This window comes from Paramormyrops kingsleyae, chromosome 12 (assembly GCF_048594095.1).
Source record: "Paramormyrops kingsleyae isolate MSU_618 chromosome 12, PKINGS_0.4, whole genome shotgun sequence".
Taxonomy (NCBI): Eukaryota; Metazoa; Chordata; class Actinopteri; order Osteoglossiformes; family Mormyridae; genus Paramormyrops; species Paramormyrops kingsleyae.
In genome coordinates this window covers 27,085,494-27,101,794 of record NC_132808.1, presented here as the reverse complement: position 1 = coordinate 27,101,794, position 16,301 = coordinate 27,085,494, and the positions used below count along the sequence as shown (strand labels likewise).

General features: G+C 44.6%; 1 protein-coding gene and 30 non-coding genes across 31 annotated transcripts in view; all 31 read right to left on the bottom strand.

Annotated features, from left to right (window-relative positions):
• The window catches only part of LOC111852105 (uncharacterized), a 42,603-nt gene that overhangs the window by 14,943 nt on the left and 11,359 nt on the right, over positions 1-16,301 (bottom strand). The window lies entirely within an intron of this gene.
• trnar-ccu (transfer RNA arginine (anticodon CCU)) lies at positions 201-273 on the bottom strand. Its single transcript has one exon. It is a non-coding gene; the product is annotated as a tRNA-Arg (tRNA).
• trnar-ccu (transfer RNA arginine (anticodon CCU)) lies at positions 685-757 on the bottom strand. Its single transcript has one exon. It is a non-coding gene; the product is annotated as a tRNA-Arg (tRNA).
• trnar-ccu (transfer RNA arginine (anticodon CCU)) lies at positions 1,169-1,241 on the bottom strand. Its single transcript has one exon. It is a non-coding gene; the product is annotated as a tRNA-Arg (tRNA).
• On the bottom strand, positions 1,640-1,712 carry trnar-ccu (transfer RNA arginine (anticodon CCU)). The gene has a single exon. It is a non-coding gene; the product is annotated as a tRNA-Arg (tRNA).
• Positions 2,122-2,194, bottom strand: trnar-ccu (transfer RNA arginine (anticodon CCU)). Its single transcript has one exon. It is a non-coding gene; the product is annotated as a tRNA-Arg (tRNA).
• On the bottom strand, positions 2,606-2,678 carry trnar-ccu (transfer RNA arginine (anticodon CCU)). The gene has a single exon. It is a non-coding gene; the product is annotated as a tRNA-Arg (tRNA).
• trnar-ccu (transfer RNA arginine (anticodon CCU)) lies at positions 3,088-3,160 on the bottom strand. The gene has a single exon. It is a non-coding gene; the product is annotated as a tRNA-Arg (tRNA).
• trnar-ccu (transfer RNA arginine (anticodon CCU)) lies at positions 3,559-3,631 on the bottom strand. The gene has a single exon. It is a non-coding gene; the product is annotated as a tRNA-Arg (tRNA).
• Positions 4,041-4,113, bottom strand: trnar-ccu (transfer RNA arginine (anticodon CCU)). Its single transcript has one exon. It is a non-coding gene; the product is annotated as a tRNA-Arg (tRNA).
• trnar-ccu (transfer RNA arginine (anticodon CCU)) lies at positions 4,523-4,595 on the bottom strand. Its single transcript has one exon. It is a non-coding gene; the product is annotated as a tRNA-Arg (tRNA).
• Positions 4,994-5,066, bottom strand: trnar-ccu (transfer RNA arginine (anticodon CCU)). The gene has a single exon. It is a non-coding gene; the product is annotated as a tRNA-Arg (tRNA).
• On the bottom strand, positions 5,947-6,019 carry trnar-ccu (transfer RNA arginine (anticodon CCU)). Its single transcript has one exon. It is a non-coding gene; the product is annotated as a tRNA-Arg (tRNA).
• On the bottom strand, positions 6,431-6,503 carry trnar-ccu (transfer RNA arginine (anticodon CCU)). The gene has a single exon. It is a non-coding gene; the product is annotated as a tRNA-Arg (tRNA).
• trnar-ccu (transfer RNA arginine (anticodon CCU)) lies at positions 6,913-6,985 on the bottom strand. Its single transcript has one exon. It is a non-coding gene; the product is annotated as a tRNA-Arg (tRNA).
• Positions 7,397-7,469, bottom strand: trnar-ccu (transfer RNA arginine (anticodon CCU)). Its single transcript has one exon. It is a non-coding gene; the product is annotated as a tRNA-Arg (tRNA).
• Positions 7,879-7,951, bottom strand: trnar-ccu (transfer RNA arginine (anticodon CCU)). The gene has a single exon. It is a non-coding gene; the product is annotated as a tRNA-Arg (tRNA).
• trnar-ccu (transfer RNA arginine (anticodon CCU)) lies at positions 8,363-8,435 on the bottom strand. Its single transcript has one exon. It is a non-coding gene; the product is annotated as a tRNA-Arg (tRNA).
• On the bottom strand, positions 8,845-8,917 carry trnar-ccu (transfer RNA arginine (anticodon CCU)). The gene has a single exon. It is a non-coding gene; the product is annotated as a tRNA-Arg (tRNA).
• On the bottom strand, positions 9,316-9,388 carry trnar-ccu (transfer RNA arginine (anticodon CCU)). The gene has a single exon. It is a non-coding gene; the product is annotated as a tRNA-Arg (tRNA).
• Positions 10,269-10,341, bottom strand: trnar-ccu (transfer RNA arginine (anticodon CCU)). The gene has a single exon. It is a non-coding gene; the product is annotated as a tRNA-Arg (tRNA).
• On the bottom strand, positions 10,753-10,825 carry trnar-ccu (transfer RNA arginine (anticodon CCU)). The gene has a single exon. It is a non-coding gene; the product is annotated as a tRNA-Arg (tRNA).
• trnar-ccu (transfer RNA arginine (anticodon CCU)) lies at positions 11,237-11,309 on the bottom strand. The gene has a single exon. It is a non-coding gene; the product is annotated as a tRNA-Arg (tRNA).
• trnar-ccu (transfer RNA arginine (anticodon CCU)) lies at positions 12,190-12,262 on the bottom strand. The gene has a single exon. It is a non-coding gene; the product is annotated as a tRNA-Arg (tRNA).
• trnar-ccu (transfer RNA arginine (anticodon CCU)) lies at positions 12,661-12,733 on the bottom strand. Its single transcript has one exon. It is a non-coding gene; the product is annotated as a tRNA-Arg (tRNA).
• Positions 13,614-13,686, bottom strand: trnar-ccu (transfer RNA arginine (anticodon CCU)). Its single transcript has one exon. It is a non-coding gene; the product is annotated as a tRNA-Arg (tRNA).
• Positions 14,095-14,170, bottom strand: trnar-ccu (transfer RNA arginine (anticodon CCU)). The gene has a single exon. It is a non-coding gene; the product is annotated as a tRNA-Arg (tRNA).
• trnat-cgu (transfer RNA threonine (anticodon CGU)) lies at positions 14,588-14,660 on the bottom strand. The gene has a single exon. It is a non-coding gene; the product is annotated as a tRNA-Thr (tRNA).
• Positions 15,070-15,142, bottom strand: trnar-ccu (transfer RNA arginine (anticodon CCU)). The gene has a single exon. It is a non-coding gene; the product is annotated as a tRNA-Arg (tRNA).
• On the bottom strand, positions 15,554-15,626 carry trnar-ccu (transfer RNA arginine (anticodon CCU)). Its single transcript has one exon. It is a non-coding gene; the product is annotated as a tRNA-Arg (tRNA).
• On the bottom strand, positions 16,025-16,097 carry trnar-ccu (transfer RNA arginine (anticodon CCU)). Its single transcript has one exon. It is a non-coding gene; the product is annotated as a tRNA-Arg (tRNA).

Sequence of the window (16,301 nt, the reverse complement as noted above, 5' to 3'; positions counted from 1 at the left end):
TTTATATACCTGTGGCACTGGGTTGGAATGAAACACATTCAATGATTGAGAAGTGTGTCTCAATACTTTTGTCCATCTAGTGAATGTACAGGCAGGAGTGAAGATTGGGGTTGAGGCACAGGGTCAGTCATCTATCCATCCATGAGCCCTGGAGCATTTTGGGTGGTTATGGACCTTGCTGAAGGGCTCATAAAGTTTGTCACCCCAGATGGGACTTGACCCCACAATCCCTGGCTTAGGAGGCCAGTGCCTTATCCATTAGGCCACTGGGGTTGCAGATTTGTATTGCCCCTAAATGCTTCCACATTGCAATAATACCACATACAGCTGACTAGAATATCTAGTAGGGAAGAAATTTCACAAACTGACATACTGTATAGCAAAGGTGACATCCTATAATACTATGACGCTTGAATCCACTGAACTCTTCAGAACAAGCCATTCTTTCACAAATGTTTGTGAACTGCATGGCTTGGTGCTTGATTTTATACACCTGTGGCACTGGGTCTGAATGAAACACATTCAATGATTGAGAAGTGTGTCTCAATACTTTTGTCCATCTAGTGTATGTACAGGCAGGAGTGAAGATTGGGGTTGAGGCACAGGGTCAGTCATCCATCCATCCATGAGCCCTGGAGCATTTTGGGTGGTCATGGGCCTTGCTGAACGGCTCATAAAGTTTGTCACCCCAGATGGGACTTGAACCCACAATCCCTGGCTTAGGAAACCAGTGCCTTATCCATTAGGCCACTGGGGCTGCAGATTTGTATTGCCCCTAAATGCTTCCACATTGCAATAATACCACATACAGCTGACTAGAATATCTAGTAGGGAAGAAATTTCACAAACTGACATACTGTATAGCAAAGGTGACATCCTATAATACTATGACGCTTGAATCCACTGAACTCTTCAGAACAAGCCATTCTTTCAAAAATGTTTGTGAACTGCATGGCTTGGTGCTTGATTTTATACACCTGTGGCACTGAGTCTGAATGAAACACATTCAATGATTGAGAAGTGTGTCTCAATACTTTTGTCCATCTAGTGTATGTACAGGCAGGAGTGAAGATTGGGGTTGAGGCACAGGGTCAGTCATCCATCCATCCATGAGCCCTGGAGCATTTTGGGTGGTCATGGGCCTTGCTGAACGGCTCATAAAGTTTGTCACCCCAGATGGGACTTGAACCCACAATCCCTGGCTTAGGAGGCCAGTGCCTTATCCATTAGGCCACTGGGGCTGCAGATTTGTATTGCCCCTAAATGCTTCCACTTTGCAATAATACCACATACAGCTGACTAGAATATCTAGTAGGGAAGAAATTTCACAAACTGACATACTGTATAGCAAAGGTGACATCCTATAATACTATGACGCTTGAATCCACTGAACTCTTCAGAACGACCCGTTCTTTCACAAATGTTTGTGAACTGCATGGCTTGGTGCTTGATTTTATACACCTGTGGCACTGGGTCTGAATGAAACACATTCAATGATTGAGAAGTGTGTCTCAATACTGTTTTCCATCTAGTGTATGTACAGGCAAGAATGAAGTTTGGGGTCAGTCATCCATCCATCCATGAGCCCTGGAGCATCTTGGGTGGTTATGGGCCTTGCTGAACGGCTCATAAAGTTTGTCACCCCAGATGGGACTTGAACCCACAATCCCTGGCTTAGGAGGCCAGTGCCTTATCCATTAGGCCACTGGGGCTGCAGATTTGTATTGCCCCTAAATGCTTCCACTTTGCAATAATACCACATACAGCTGACGAATATCTAGTAGGGAAGAAATTTCACAAACTGACATACTGTATAGCAAAGGTGACATCCTATAATACTATGACGCTTGAATCCACTGAACTCTTCAGAACGACCCGTTCTTTCACAAATGTTTGTGAACTGCATGGCTTGGTGCTTCATTTTATACACCTGTGGCACTGGGTCTGAATGATACACATTCAATGATTGAGAAGTGTGTCTCAATACTTTTGTCCATCTAGTGTATGTACAGGCAGGAGTGAAGATTGGGGTTGAGGCACAGGGTCAGTCATCCATCCATCCATGAGCCCTGGAGCATTTTGGGTGGTCATGGGCCTTGCTGAACGGCTCATAAAGTTTGTCACCCCAGATGGGACTTGAACCCACAATCCCTGGCTTAGGAGGCCAGTGCCTTATCCATTAGGCCACTGGGGCAGCAGATTTGCATTGCCCCTAAATGCTTCCACTTTGCAATAATACCACATACAGCTGACTAGAATATCTAGTAGGGAAGAAATTTCACAAACTGACATACTGTATAGCAAAGGTGACATCCTATAATACTATGACGCTTGAATCCACTGAACTCTTCAGAACGACCCGTTCTTTCACAAATGTTTGTGAACTGCATGGCTTGGTGCTTGATTTTATACACCTGTGGCACTGGGTCTGAATGATACACATTCAATGATTGAGAAGTGTGTCTCAATACTTTTGTCCATCTAGTGTATGTACAGGCAGGAGTGAAGATTGGGGTTGAGGCACAGGGTCAGTCATCCATCCATCCATGAGCCCTGGAGCATTTTGGGTGGTCATGGGCCTTGCTGAACGGCTCATAAAGTTTGTCACCCCAGATGGGACTTGAACCCACAATCCCTGGCTTAGGAGGCCAGTGCCTTATCCATTAGGCCACTGGGGCTGCAGATTTGTATTGCCCCTAAATGCTTCCACTTTGCAATAATACCACATACAGCTGACGAATATCTAGTAGGGAAGAAATTTCACAAACTGACATACTGTATAGCAAAGGTGACATCCTATAATACTATGATGCTTGAATCCACTGAACTCTTCAGAACGACCCGTTCTTTCACAAATGTTTGTGAACTGCATGGCTTGGTGCTTGATTTTATACACCTGTGGCACTGGGTCTGAATGAAACACATTCAATGATTGAGAAGTGTGTCTCAATACTTTTGTCCATCTAGTGTATGTACAGGCAAGAAAGAAGTTTGGGGTTGAGGCACAGGGTCAGTCATCCATCCATCCATGAGCCCTGGAGCATTTTGGGTGGTTATGGGCCTTGCTGAACGGCTCATAAAGTTTGTCACCCCAGATGGGACTTGAACCCACAATCCCTGGCTTAGGAGGCCAGTGCCTTATCCATTAGGCCACTGGGGCTGCAGATTTGTATGGCCCCTAAATGCTTCCACTTTGCAATAATACCACATACAGCTGACTAGAATATCTAGTAGGGAAGAAATTTCACAAACTGACATACTGTATAGCAAAGGTGACATCCTATAATACTATGACGCTTGAATCCACTGAGCTCTTCAGAACAAGCCATTCTTTCAAAAATGTTTGTGAACTGCATGGCTTGGTGCTTGATTTTATACACCTGTGGCACTGGGTCTGAATGAAACACATTCAATGATTGAGAAGTGTGTCTCAATACTTTTGTCCATCTAGTGTATGTACAGGCAAGAATGAAGTTTGGGGTCAGTCATCCATCCATCCATGAGCCCTGGAGCATTTTGGGTGGTTATGGGCCTTGCTGAATGGCTCATAAAGTTTGTCACCCCAGATGGGAGTTGAACCCACAATCCCTGGCTTAGGAGGCCAGTGCCTTATCCATTAGGCCACTGGGGCTGCAGATTTGCATTGCCCCTAAATGCTTCCACTTTGCAATAATACCACATACAGCTGACGAATATCTAGTAGGGAAGAAATTTCACAAACTGACATACTGTATAGCAAAGGTGACATCCTATAATACTATGACGCTTGAATCCACTGAACTCTTCAGAACGACCCGTTCTTTCACAAATGTTTGTGAACTGCATGGCTTGGTGCTTCATTTTATACACCTGTGGCACTGGGTCTGAATGATACACATTCAATGATTGAGAAGTGTGTCTCAATACTTTTGTCCATCTAGTGTATGTACAGGCAGGAGTGAAGATTGGGGTTGAGGCACAGGGTCAGTCATCCATCCATCCATGAGCCCTGGAGCATTTTGGGTGGTCATGGGCCTTGCTGAACGGCTCATAAAGTTTGTCACCCCAGATGGGACTTGAACCCACAATCCCTGGCTTAGGAGGCCAGTGCCTTATCCATTAGGCCACTGGGGCTGCAGATTTGTATTGCCCCTAAATGCTTCCACTTTGCAATAATACCACATACAGCTGACGAATATCTAGTAGGGAAGAAATTTCACAAACTGACATACTGTATAGCAAAGGTGACATCCTATAATACTATGATGCTTGAATCCACTGAACTCTTCAGAACGACCCGTTCTTTCACAAATGTTTGTGAACTGCATGGCTTGGTGCTTGATTTTATACACCTGTGGCACTGGGTCTGAATGAAACACATTCAATGATTGAGAAGTGTGTCTCAATACTTTTGTCCATCTAGTGTATGTACAGGCAAGAAAGAAGTTTGGGGTTGAGGCACAGGGTCAGTCATCCATCCATCCATGAGCCCTGGAGCATTTTGGGTGGTTATGGGCCTTGCTGAACGGCTCATAAAGTTTGTCACCCCAGATGGGACTTGAACCCACAATCCCTGGCTTAGGAGGCCAGTGCCTTATCCATTAGGCCACTGGGGCTGCAGATTTGTATGGCCCCTAAATGCTTCCACTTTGCAATAATACCACATACAGCTGACTAGAATATCTAGTAGGGAAGAAATTTCACAAACTGACATACTGTATAGCAAAGGTGACATCCTAGAATACTATGACGCTTGAATCCACTGAACTCTTCAGAACGACCCGTTCTTTCACAAATGTTTGTGAACTGCATGGCTTGGTGCTTGATTTTATACACCTGTGGCACTGGGTCTGAATGATACACATTCAATGATTGAGAAGTGTGTCTCAATACTTTTGTCCATCTAGTGTATGTACAGGCAAGAATGAAGTTTGGGGTCAGTCATCCATCCATCCATGAGCCCTGGAGCATTTTGGGTGGTTATGGGCCTTGCTGAATGGCTCATAAAGTTTGTCACCCCAGATGGGAGTTGAACCCACAATCCCTGGCTTAGGAGGCCAGTGCCTTATCCATTAGGCCACTGGGGCTGCAGATTTGCATTGCCCCTAAATGCTTCCACTTTGCAATAATACCACATACAGCTGACGAATATCTAGTAGGGAAGAAATTTCACAAACTGACATACTGTATAGCAAAGGTGACATCCTATAATACTATGACGCTTGAATCCACTGAACTCTTCAGAACGACCCGTTCTTTCACAAATGTTTGTGAACTGCATGGCTTGGTGCTTGATTTTATACACCTGTGGCAATGGGTCTGAATGAAACACATTCAATGATTGAGAAGTGTGTCTCAATACTTTTGTCCATCTAGTGTATGTACAGGCAAGAATGAAGTTTGGGGTCAGTCATCCATCCATCCATGAGCCCTGGAGCATTTTGGGTGGTTATGGGCCTTGCTGAAGGGCTCATAAAGCTTGTCACCCCAGATGGGACTTGAACCCAAAATCCCTGGCTTAGGAGGTCAGTGCCTTATCCATTAGGCCACTGGGGCTGCAGATTTGTATTGCCCCTAAATGCTTCCACATTGCAATAATACCACATACAGCTGACTAGAATATCTAGTAGGGAAGAAATTTCACAAACTGACATACTGTATAACAAAGGTGACATCCTATAATACTATGACGCTTGAATCCAATGAACTCTTCAGAACAAGCCATTCTTTCAAAAATGTTTGTGAACTGCATGGCTTGGTGCTTGATTTTATACACCTGTGGCACTGAGTCTGAATGAAACACATTCAATGATTGAGAAGTGTGTCTCAATACTTTTGTCCATCTAGTGTATGTACAGGCAGGAGTGAAGATTGGGGTTGAGGCACAGGTTCAGTCATCCATCCATCCATGAGCCCTGGAGCATTTTGGGTGGTCATGGGCCTTGCTGAACGGCTCATGAAGTTTGTCACCCCAGATGGGACTTGAACCCACAATCCCTGGCTTAGGAGGCCAGTGCCTTATCCATTAGGCCACTGGGGCTGCAGATTTGTATTGCCCCTAAATGCTTCCACATTGCAATAATACCACATACAGCTGACTAGAATATCTAGTAGGGAAGAAATTTCACAAACTGGCATACTGTATAGCAAAGGTGACATCCTATAATACTATGACGCTTGAATCCACTGAACTCTTCAGAACGACCCGTTCTTTCACAAATGTTTGTGAACTGCATGGCTTGGTGCTTCATTTTATACACCTGTGGCACTGGGTCTGAATGAAACACATTCAATGATTGAGAAGTGTGTCTCAATACTTTTGTCCATCTAGTGTATGTACAGGCAAGAATGAAGTTTGGGGTCCAGGCACAGGGTCAGTCATCCATCCATCCATGAGCCCTGAAGCATTTTGGGTGGTCATGGGCCTTGCTGAACGGCTCATAAAGGTTGTCACCCCAGATGGGACTTGAACCCACAATCCCTGGCTTAGGAGGCCAGTGCCTTATCCATTAGGCCACTGGGGCTGCAGATTTGTATTGCCCCTAAATGCTTCCACTTTGCAATAATACCACATACAGCTGACGAATATCTAGTAGGGAAGAAATTTCACAAACTGACATACTGTATAGCAAAGGTGACATCCTATAATACTATGATGCTTGAATCCACTGAACTCTTCAGAACGACCCGTTCTTTCACAAATGTTTGTGAACTGCATGGCTTGGTGCTTGATTTTATACACCTGTGGCACTGGGTCTGAATGAAACACATTCAATGATTGAGAAGTGTGTCTCAATACTTTTGTCCATCTAGTGTATGTACAGGCAAGAAAGATGTTTGGGGTTGAGGCACAGGGTCAGTCATCCATCCATCCATGAGCCCTGGAGCATTTTGGGTGGTTATGGGCCTTGCTGAACGGCTCATAAAGTTTGTCACCCCAGATGGGACTTGAACCCACAATCCCTGGCTTAGGAGGCCAGTGCCTTATCCATTAGGCCACTGGGGCTGCAGATTTGTATGGCCCCTAAATGCTTCCACTTTGCAATAATACCACATACAGCTGACTAGAATATCTAGTAGGGAAGAAATTTCACAAACTGACATACTGTATAGCAAAGGTGACATCCTATAATACTATGACGCTTGAATCCACTGAACTCTTCAGAACGACCCGTTCTTTCACAAATGTTTGTGAACTGCATGGCTTGGTGCTTGATTTTATACACCTGTGGCACTGGGTCTGAATGATACACATTCAATGATTGAGAAGTGTGTCTCAATACTTTTGTCCATCTAGTGTATGTACAGGCAAGAATGAAGTTTGGGGTCCAGGCACAGGGTCAGTCATCCATCCATCCATGAGCCCTGAAGCATTTTGGGTGGTCATGGGCCTTGCTGAACGGCTCATAAAGTTTGTCACCCCAGATGGGACTTGAACCCACAATCCCTGGCTTAGGAGGCCAGTGCCTTATCCATTAGGCCACTGGGGCTGCAGATTTGTATTGCCCCTAAATGCTTCCACTTTGCAATAATACCACATACAGCTGACGAATATCTAGTAGGGAAGAAATTTCACAAACTGACATACTGTATAGCAAAGGTGACATCCTATAATACTATGATGCTTGAATCCACCGAACTCTTCAGAACGACCCGTTCTTTCACAAATGTTTGTGAACTGCATGGCTTGGTGCTTGATTTTATACACCTGTGGCACTGGGTCTGAATGAAACACATTCAATGATTGAGAAGTGTGTCTCAATACTTTTGTCCATCTAGTGTATGTACAGGCAAGAAAGAAGTTTGGGGTTGAGGCACAGGGTCAGTCATCCATCCATCCATGAGCCCTGGAGCATTTTGGGTGGTTATGGGCCTTGCTGAACGGCTCATAAAGTTTGTCACCCCAGATGGGACTTGAACCCACAATCCCTGGCTTAGGAGGCCAGTGCCTTATCCATTAGGCCACTGGGGCTGCAGATTTGTATGGCCCCTAAATGCTTCCACTTTGCAATAATACCACATACAGCTGACTAGAATATCTAGTAGGGAAGAAATTTCACGAACTGACATACTGTATAGCAAAGGTGACATCCTATAATACTATGACGCTTGAATCCACTGAACTCTTCAGAACGACCCGTTCTTTCACAAATGTTTGTGAACTGCATGGCTTGGTGCTTGATTTTATACACCTGTGGCACTGGGTCTGAATGATACACATTCAATGATTGAGAAGTGTGTCTCAATACTTTTGTCCATCTAGTGTATGTACAGGCAAGAATGAAGTTTGGGGTCCAGGCACAGGGTCAGTCATCCATCCATCCATGAGCCCTGAAGCATTTTGGGTGGTCATGGGCCTTGCTGAACGGCTCATAAAGTTTGTCACCCCAGATGGGACTTGAACCCACAATCCCTGGCTTAGGAGGCCAGTGCCTTATCCATTAGGCCACTGGGGCTGCAGATTTGTATTGCCCCTAAATGCTTCCACTTTGCAATAATACCACATACTGCTGACGAATATCTAGTAGGGAAGAAATTTCACAAACTGACATACTTTATAGCAAAGGTGACATCCTATAATACTATGACGCTTGAATCCACTGAACTCTTCAGAACGACCCGTTCTTTCACAAATGTTTGTGAACTGCATGGCTTGGTGCTTGATTTTATACACCTGTGGCACTGGGTCTGAATGAAACACATTCAATGATTGAGAAGTGTGTCTCAATACTTTTGTCCATCTAGTGTATGTACAGGCAAGAAAGAAGTTTGGGGTTGAGGCACAGGGTCAGTCATCCATCCATCCATGAGCCCTGGAGCATTTTGGGTGGTTATGGGCCTTGCTGAACGGCTCATAAAGTTTGTCACCCCAGATGGGACTTGAACCCACAATCCCTGGCTTAGGAGGCCAGTGCCTTATCCATTAGGCCACTGGGGCTGCAGATTTGTATGGCCCCTAAATGCTTCCACTTTGCAATAATACCACATACAGCTGACTAGAATATCTAGTAGGGAAGAAATTTCACAAACTGACATACTGTATAGCAAAGGTGACATCCTAGAATACTATGACGCTTGAATCCACTGAACTCTTCAGAACGACCCGTTCTTTCACAAATGTTTGTGAACTGCATGGCTTGGTGCTTGATTTTATACACCTGTGGCACTGGGTCTGAATGATACACATTCAATGATTGAGAAGTGTGTCTCAATACTTTTGTCCATCTAGTGTATGTACAGGCAAGAATGAAGTTTGGGGTCAGTCATCCATCCATCCATGAGCCCTGGAGCATTTTGGGTGGTTATGGGCCTTGCTGAATGGCTCATAAAGTTTGTCACCCCAGATGGGAGTTGAACCCACAATCCCTGGCTTAGGAGGCCAGTGCCTTATCCATTAGGCCACTGGGGCTGCAGATTTGCATTGCCCCTAAATGCTTCCACTTTGCAATAATACCACATACAGCTGACGAATATCTAGTAGGGAAGAAATTTCACAAACTGACATACTGTATAGCAAAGGTGACATCCTATAATACTATGACGCTTGAATCCACTGAACTCTTCAGAACGACCCGTTCTTTCACAAATGTTTGTGAACTGCATGGCTTGGTGCTTGATTTTATACACCTGTGGCAATGGGTCTGAATGAAACACATTCAATGATTGAGAAGTGTGTCTCAATACTTTTGTCCATCTAGTGTATGTACAGGCAAGAATGAAGTTTGGGGTCAGTCATCCATCCATCCATGAGCCCTGGAGCATTTTGGGTGGTTATGGGCCTTGCTGAAGGGCTCATAAAGCTTGTCACCCCAGATGGGACTTGAACCCAAAATCCCTGGCTTAGGAGGTCAGTGCCTTATCCATTAGGCCACTGGGGCTGCAGATTTGTGTTGCCCCCAAATGCTTCCACATTGCAATAATACCACATACAGCTGACTAGAATATCTAGTAGGGAAGAAATTTCACAAACTGACATACTGTATAACAAAGGTGACATCCTATAATACTATGACGCTTGAATCCAATGAACTCTTCAGAACAAGCCATTCTTTCACAAATGTTTGTGAACTGCATGGCTTGGTGCTTGATTTTATACACCTGTGGCACTGAGTCTGAATGAAACACATTCAATGATTGAGAAGTGTGTCTCAATACTTTTGTCCATCTAGTGTATGTACAGGCAGGAGTGAAGATTGGGGTTGAGGCACAGGTTCAGTCATCCATCCATCCATGAGCCCTGGAGCATTTTGGGTGGTCATGGGCCTTGCTGAACGGCTCATGAAGTTTGTCACCCCAGATGGGACTTGAACCCACAATCCCTGGCTTAGGAGGCCAGTGCCTTATCCATTAGGCCACTGGGGCTGCAGATTTGTATTGCCCCTAAATGCTTCCACATTGCAATAATACCACATACAGCTGACTAGAATATCTAGTAGGGAAGAAATTTCACAAACTGGCATACTGTATAGCAAAGGTGACATCCTATAATACTATGATGCTTGAATCCACTGAGCTCTTCAGAACAAGCCATTCTATCAAAAATGTTTGTGAACTGCATGGCTTGGTGCTTGATTTTATACACCTGTGGCACTGGGTCTGAATGAAACACATTCAATGATTGAGAAGTGTGTCTCAATACTTTTGTCCATCTAGTGTATGTACAGGCAAGAAAGAAGTTTGGGGTTGAGGCACAGGGTCAGTCATCCATCCATCCATGAGCCCTGGAGCATTTTGGGTGGTTATGGGCCTTGCTGAACGGCTCATAAAGTTTGTCACCCCAGATGGGACTTGAACCCACAATCCCTGGCTTAGGAGGCCAGTGCCTTATCCATTAGGCCACTGGGGCTGCAGATTTGTATGGCCCCTAAATGCTTCCACTTTGCAATAATACCACATACAGCTGACTAGAATATCTAGTAGGGAAGAAATTTCACAAACTGACATACTGTATAGCAAAGGTGACATCCTATAATACTATGACGCTTGAATCCACTGAACTCTTCAGAACGACCCGTTCTTTCACAAATGTTTGTGAACTGCATGGCTTGGTGCTTGATTTTATACACCTGTGGCACTGGGTCTGAATGATACACATTCAATGATTGAGAAGTGTGTCTCAATACTTTTGTCCATCTAGTGTATGTACAGGCAAGAATGAAGTTTGGGGTCCAGGCACAGGGTCAGTCATCCATCCATCCATGAGCCCTGAAGCATTTTGGGTGGTCATGGGCCTTGCTGAACGGCTCATAAAGTTTGTCACCCCAGATGGGACTTGAACCCACAATCCCTGGCTTAGGAGGCCAGTGCCTTATCCATTAGGCCACTGGGGCTGCAGATTTGCATTGCCCCTAAATGCTTCCACTTTGCAATAATACCACATACAGCTGACGAATATCTAGTAGGGAAGAAATTTCACAAACTGACATACTGTATAGCAAAGGTGACATCCTATAATACTATGACGCTTGAATCCACTGAACTCTTCAGAACGACCCGTTCTTTCACAAATGTTTGTGAACTGCATGGCTTGGTGCTTGATTTTATACACCTGTGGCAATGGGTCTGAATGAAACACATTCAATGATTGAGAAGTGTGTCTCAATACTTTTGTCCATCTAGTGTATGTACAGGCAAGAATGAAGTTTGGGGTCAGTCATCCATCCATCCATGAGCCCTGGAGCATTTTGGGTGGTTATGGGCCTTGCTGAAGGGCTCATAAAGCTTGTCACCCCAGATGGGACTTGAACCCAAAATCCCTGGCTTAGGAGGTCAGTGCCTTATCCATTAGGCCACTGGGGCTGCAGATTTGTATTGCCCCTAAATGCTTCCACATTGCAATAATACCACATACAGCTGACTAGAATATCTAGTAGGGAAGAAATTTCACAAACTGACATACTGTATAACAAAGGTGACATCCTATAATACTATGACGCTTGAATCCAATGAACTCTTCAGAACAAGCCATTCTTTCAAAAATGTTTGTGAACTGCATGGCTTGGTGCTTGATTTTATACACCTGTGGCACTGAGTCTGAATGAAACACATTCAATGATTGAGAAGTGTGTCTCAATACTTTTGTCCATCTAGTGTATGTACAGGCAGGAGTGAAGATTGGGGTTGAGGCACAGGTTCAGTCATCCATCCATCCATGAGCCCTGGAGCATTTTGGGTGGTCATGGGCCTTGCTGAACGGCTCATGAAGTTTGTCACCCCAGATGGGACTTGAACCCACAATCCCTGGCTTAGGAGGCCAGTGCCTTATCCATTAGGCCACTGGGGCTGCAGATTTGTATTGCCCCTAAATGCTTCCACATTGCAATAATACCACATACAGCTGACTAGAATATCTAGTAGGGAAGAAATTTCACAAACTGACATACTGTATAGCAAAGGTGACATCCTATAATACTATGATGCTTGAATCCACTGAGCTCTTCAGAACAAGCCATTCTTTCAAAAATGTTTGTGAACTGCATGGCTTGGTGCTTGATTTTATACACCTGTGGCACTGGGTCTGAATGAAACACATTCAATGATTGAGAAGTGTGTCTCAATACTTTTGTCCATCTAGTGTATGTACAGGCAAGAATGAAGTTTGGGGTCAGTCATCCATCCATCCATGAGCCCTGGAGCATTTTGGGTGGTTATGGGCCTTGCTGAATGGCTCATAAAGTTTGTCACCCCAGATGGGAGTTGAACCCACAATCCCTGGCTTAGGAGGCCAGTGCCTTATCCATTAGGCCACTGGGGCTGCAGATTTGCATTGCCCCTAAATGCTTCCACTTTGCAATAATACCACATACAGCTGACGAATATCTAGTAGGGAAGAAATTTCACAAACTGACATACTGTATAGCAAAGGTGACATCCTATAATACTATGACGCTTGAATCCACTGAACTCTTCAGAACGACCCGTTCTTTCACAAATGTTTGTGAACTGCATGGCTTGGTGCTTGATTTTATACACCTGTGGCAATGGGTCTGAATGAAACACATTCAATGATTGAGAAGTGTGTCTCAATACTTTTGTCCATCTAGTGTATGTACAGGCAAGAATGAAGTTTGGGGTCAGTCATCCATCCATCCATGAGCCCTGGAGCATTTTGGGTGGTTATGGGCCTTGCTGAAGGGCTCATAAAGCTTGTCACCCCAGATGGGACTTGAACCCAAAATCCCTGGCTTAGGAGGTCAGTGCCTTATCCATTAGGCCACTGGGGCTGCAGATTTGTATTGCCCCTAAATGCTTCCACATTGCAATAATACCACATACAGCTGACTAGAATATCTAGTAGGGAAGAAATTTCACAAACTGACATACTGTATAACAAAGGTGACATCCTATAATACTATGACGCTTGAATCCAATGAACTCTTCAGAACAAGCCATTCTTTCAAAAATGTTTGTGAACTGCATGGCTTGGTGCTTGATTTTATACACCTGTGGCACTGAGTCTGAATGAAACACATTCAATGATTGAGAAGTGTGTCTCAATACTTTTGTCCATCTAGTGTATGTACAGGTAGGAGTGAAGATTGGGGTTGAGGCACAGGTTCAGTCATCCATCCATCCATGAGCCCTGGAGCATTTTGGGTGGTCATGGGCCTTGCTGAACGGCTCATGAAGTTTGTCACCCCAGATGGGACTTGAACCCACAATCCCTGGCTTAGGAGGCCAGTGCCTTATCCATTAGGCCACTGGGGTTGCAGATTTGTATTGCCCCTAAATGCTTCCACTTTGCAATAATACCACATACAGCTGACTAGAACATATAGTAGGGAAGACATTTCACAAACTGACATACTGTATAGCAAAGGTGACATCCTATAATACTATGACGCTTGAATCCACTGAACTCTTCAGAACGACCCGTTCTTTCACAAATGTTTGTGAACTGCATGGCTTGGTGCTTGATTTTATACACCTGTGGCACTGGGTCTGAATGTAACACATTCAATGATTGAGAAGTGTGTCTCAATACTTTTGTCCATCTAGTGTATGTACAGGCAAGAATGAAGTTTGGGGTTGAGGCACAGGGTCAGTCATCCATCCATCCATGAGCCCTGGAGCATTTTGGGTGGTCATGGGCCTTGCTGAACGGCTCATAAAGTTTGTCTCCCCAGATGGGACTTGAACCCACAATCCCTGGCTTAGGAGGCCAGTGCCTTATCCATTAGGCCACTGGGGCTGCAGATTGGTATTGCCCCTAAATGCTTCCACTTTGCAATAATACCACATACAGCTGACGAATATCTAATAGGGAAGAAATTTCACAAACTGACATACTGTATAGCAAAGGTGACATCCTATAATACTATGACGCTTGAATCCACTGAACTCTTCAGAACGACCCGTTCTTTCACAAATGCTTGTGAACTGCATGGCTTGGTGCTTGATTTTATACACCTGTGGCACTGGGTCTGAATGAAACACATTCAATGATTGTGAAGTGTGTCTCAATACTTTTGTCCATCTAGTGTATGTACAGGCAGGAGTGAAGATTGGGGTTGAAGCACAGGGTCAGTCATCCATCCATCCATCCATCCATGAGCCCTGGAGCATTTTGGGTGGTCATGGGCCTTGCTGAACGGCTCATAGAGTTTGTCACCCCAGATGGGACTTGAACCCACAATCCCTGGCTTACGAGGCCAGTGCCTTATCCATTAGGCCACTGGGGCTGCAGATTTGTATTGCCCCTAAATGCTTCCACTTTGCAATAATACCACATACAGCTGACGAATATCTAGTAGGGAAGAAATTTCACAAACTGACATACTGTATAGCAAAGGTGACATCCTATAATACTATGACGCTTGAATCCACTGAACTCTTCAGAACGACCCGTTCTTTCACAAATGTTTGTGAACTGCATGGCTTGGTGCTTGATTTTATACACCTGTGGCACTGGGTCTGAATGAAACACATTCAATGATTGAGAAGTGTGTCTCAATACTTTTGTCCATCTAGTGTATGTACAGGCAAGAATGAAGTTTGGGGTTGAGGCACAGGGTCAGTCATCCATCCATCCATGAGCCCTGGAGCATTTTGGGTGGTCATGGGCTTTGCTGAACGGCTCATAAAGCTTGTCACCCCAGATGGGACTTGAACCCACAATCCCTGGCTTAGGAGGCCAGTGCCTTATCCATTAGGCCACTGGGGCTGCAGATTTGTATTGCCCCTAAATGCTTCCACTTTGCAATAATACCACATACAACTGACTAGAATATCTAGTAGGGAAGAAATTTCACAAACTGACATACTGTATTGCAAAGGTGACATCCTATAATACTATGACGCTTGAATCCACTGAACTCTTCAGAACGACCCGTTCTTTCACAAATGTTTGTGAACTGCATGGCTTGGTGCTTCATTTTATACACCTGTGGCACTGGGTCTGAATGAAACACATTCAATGATTGAGAAGTGTGTCTCAATACTTTTCTCCATCTAGTGTATGTACAGGCAGGAGTGAAGATTGGGGTCGAGGCACAGGGTCAGTCATCCATCCATCCATGAGCCCTGGAGCATTTTGGGTGCTCATGGGCCTTGCTGAACGGCTCATGAAGTTTGTCACCCCAGATGGGACTTGAACCCACAATCCCTGGCTTAGGAGGCCAGTGCCTTATCCATTAGGCCACTGGGGCTGCAGATTTGTATTGCCCCTAAATGCTTCCACATTGCAATAATACCACATACAGCTGACTAGAATATCTAGTAGGGAAGAAATTTCACAAACTGACATACTGTATAACAAAGGTGACATCCTATAATACTATGACGCTTGAATCCACTGAACTCTTCAGAACAAGCCATTCTTTCAAAAATGTTTGTGAACTGCATGGCTTGGTGCTTGATTTTATACACCTGTGGCACTGAGTCTGAATGAAACACATTCAATGATTGAGAAGTGTGTCTCAATACTTTTGTCCATCTAGTGTATGTACAGGCAAGAATGAAGTTTGGGGTCAGTCATCCATCCATCCATGAGCCCTGCAGCATTTTGGGTGGTCATGGGCCTTGCTGAACAGCTCATGAAGTTTGTCACCCCAGATGGGACTTGAACCCACAATCCCTGGCTTAGGAGGCCAGTGCCTTAATCATTAGGCCACTGGGGCTGCAGATTTGTATTGCCCCTAAATGCTTCCACTTTGCAATAATACCACATACAGCTGACGAACATATAGTAGGGAAGAAATTTCACAAACTGACATACTGTATAGCAAAGGTGACATCCTATAATACTATGACGCTTGAATCCACTGAACTCTTCAGAACGACCCGTTCTTTCACAAATGTTTGTGAACTGCATGGCTTGGTGC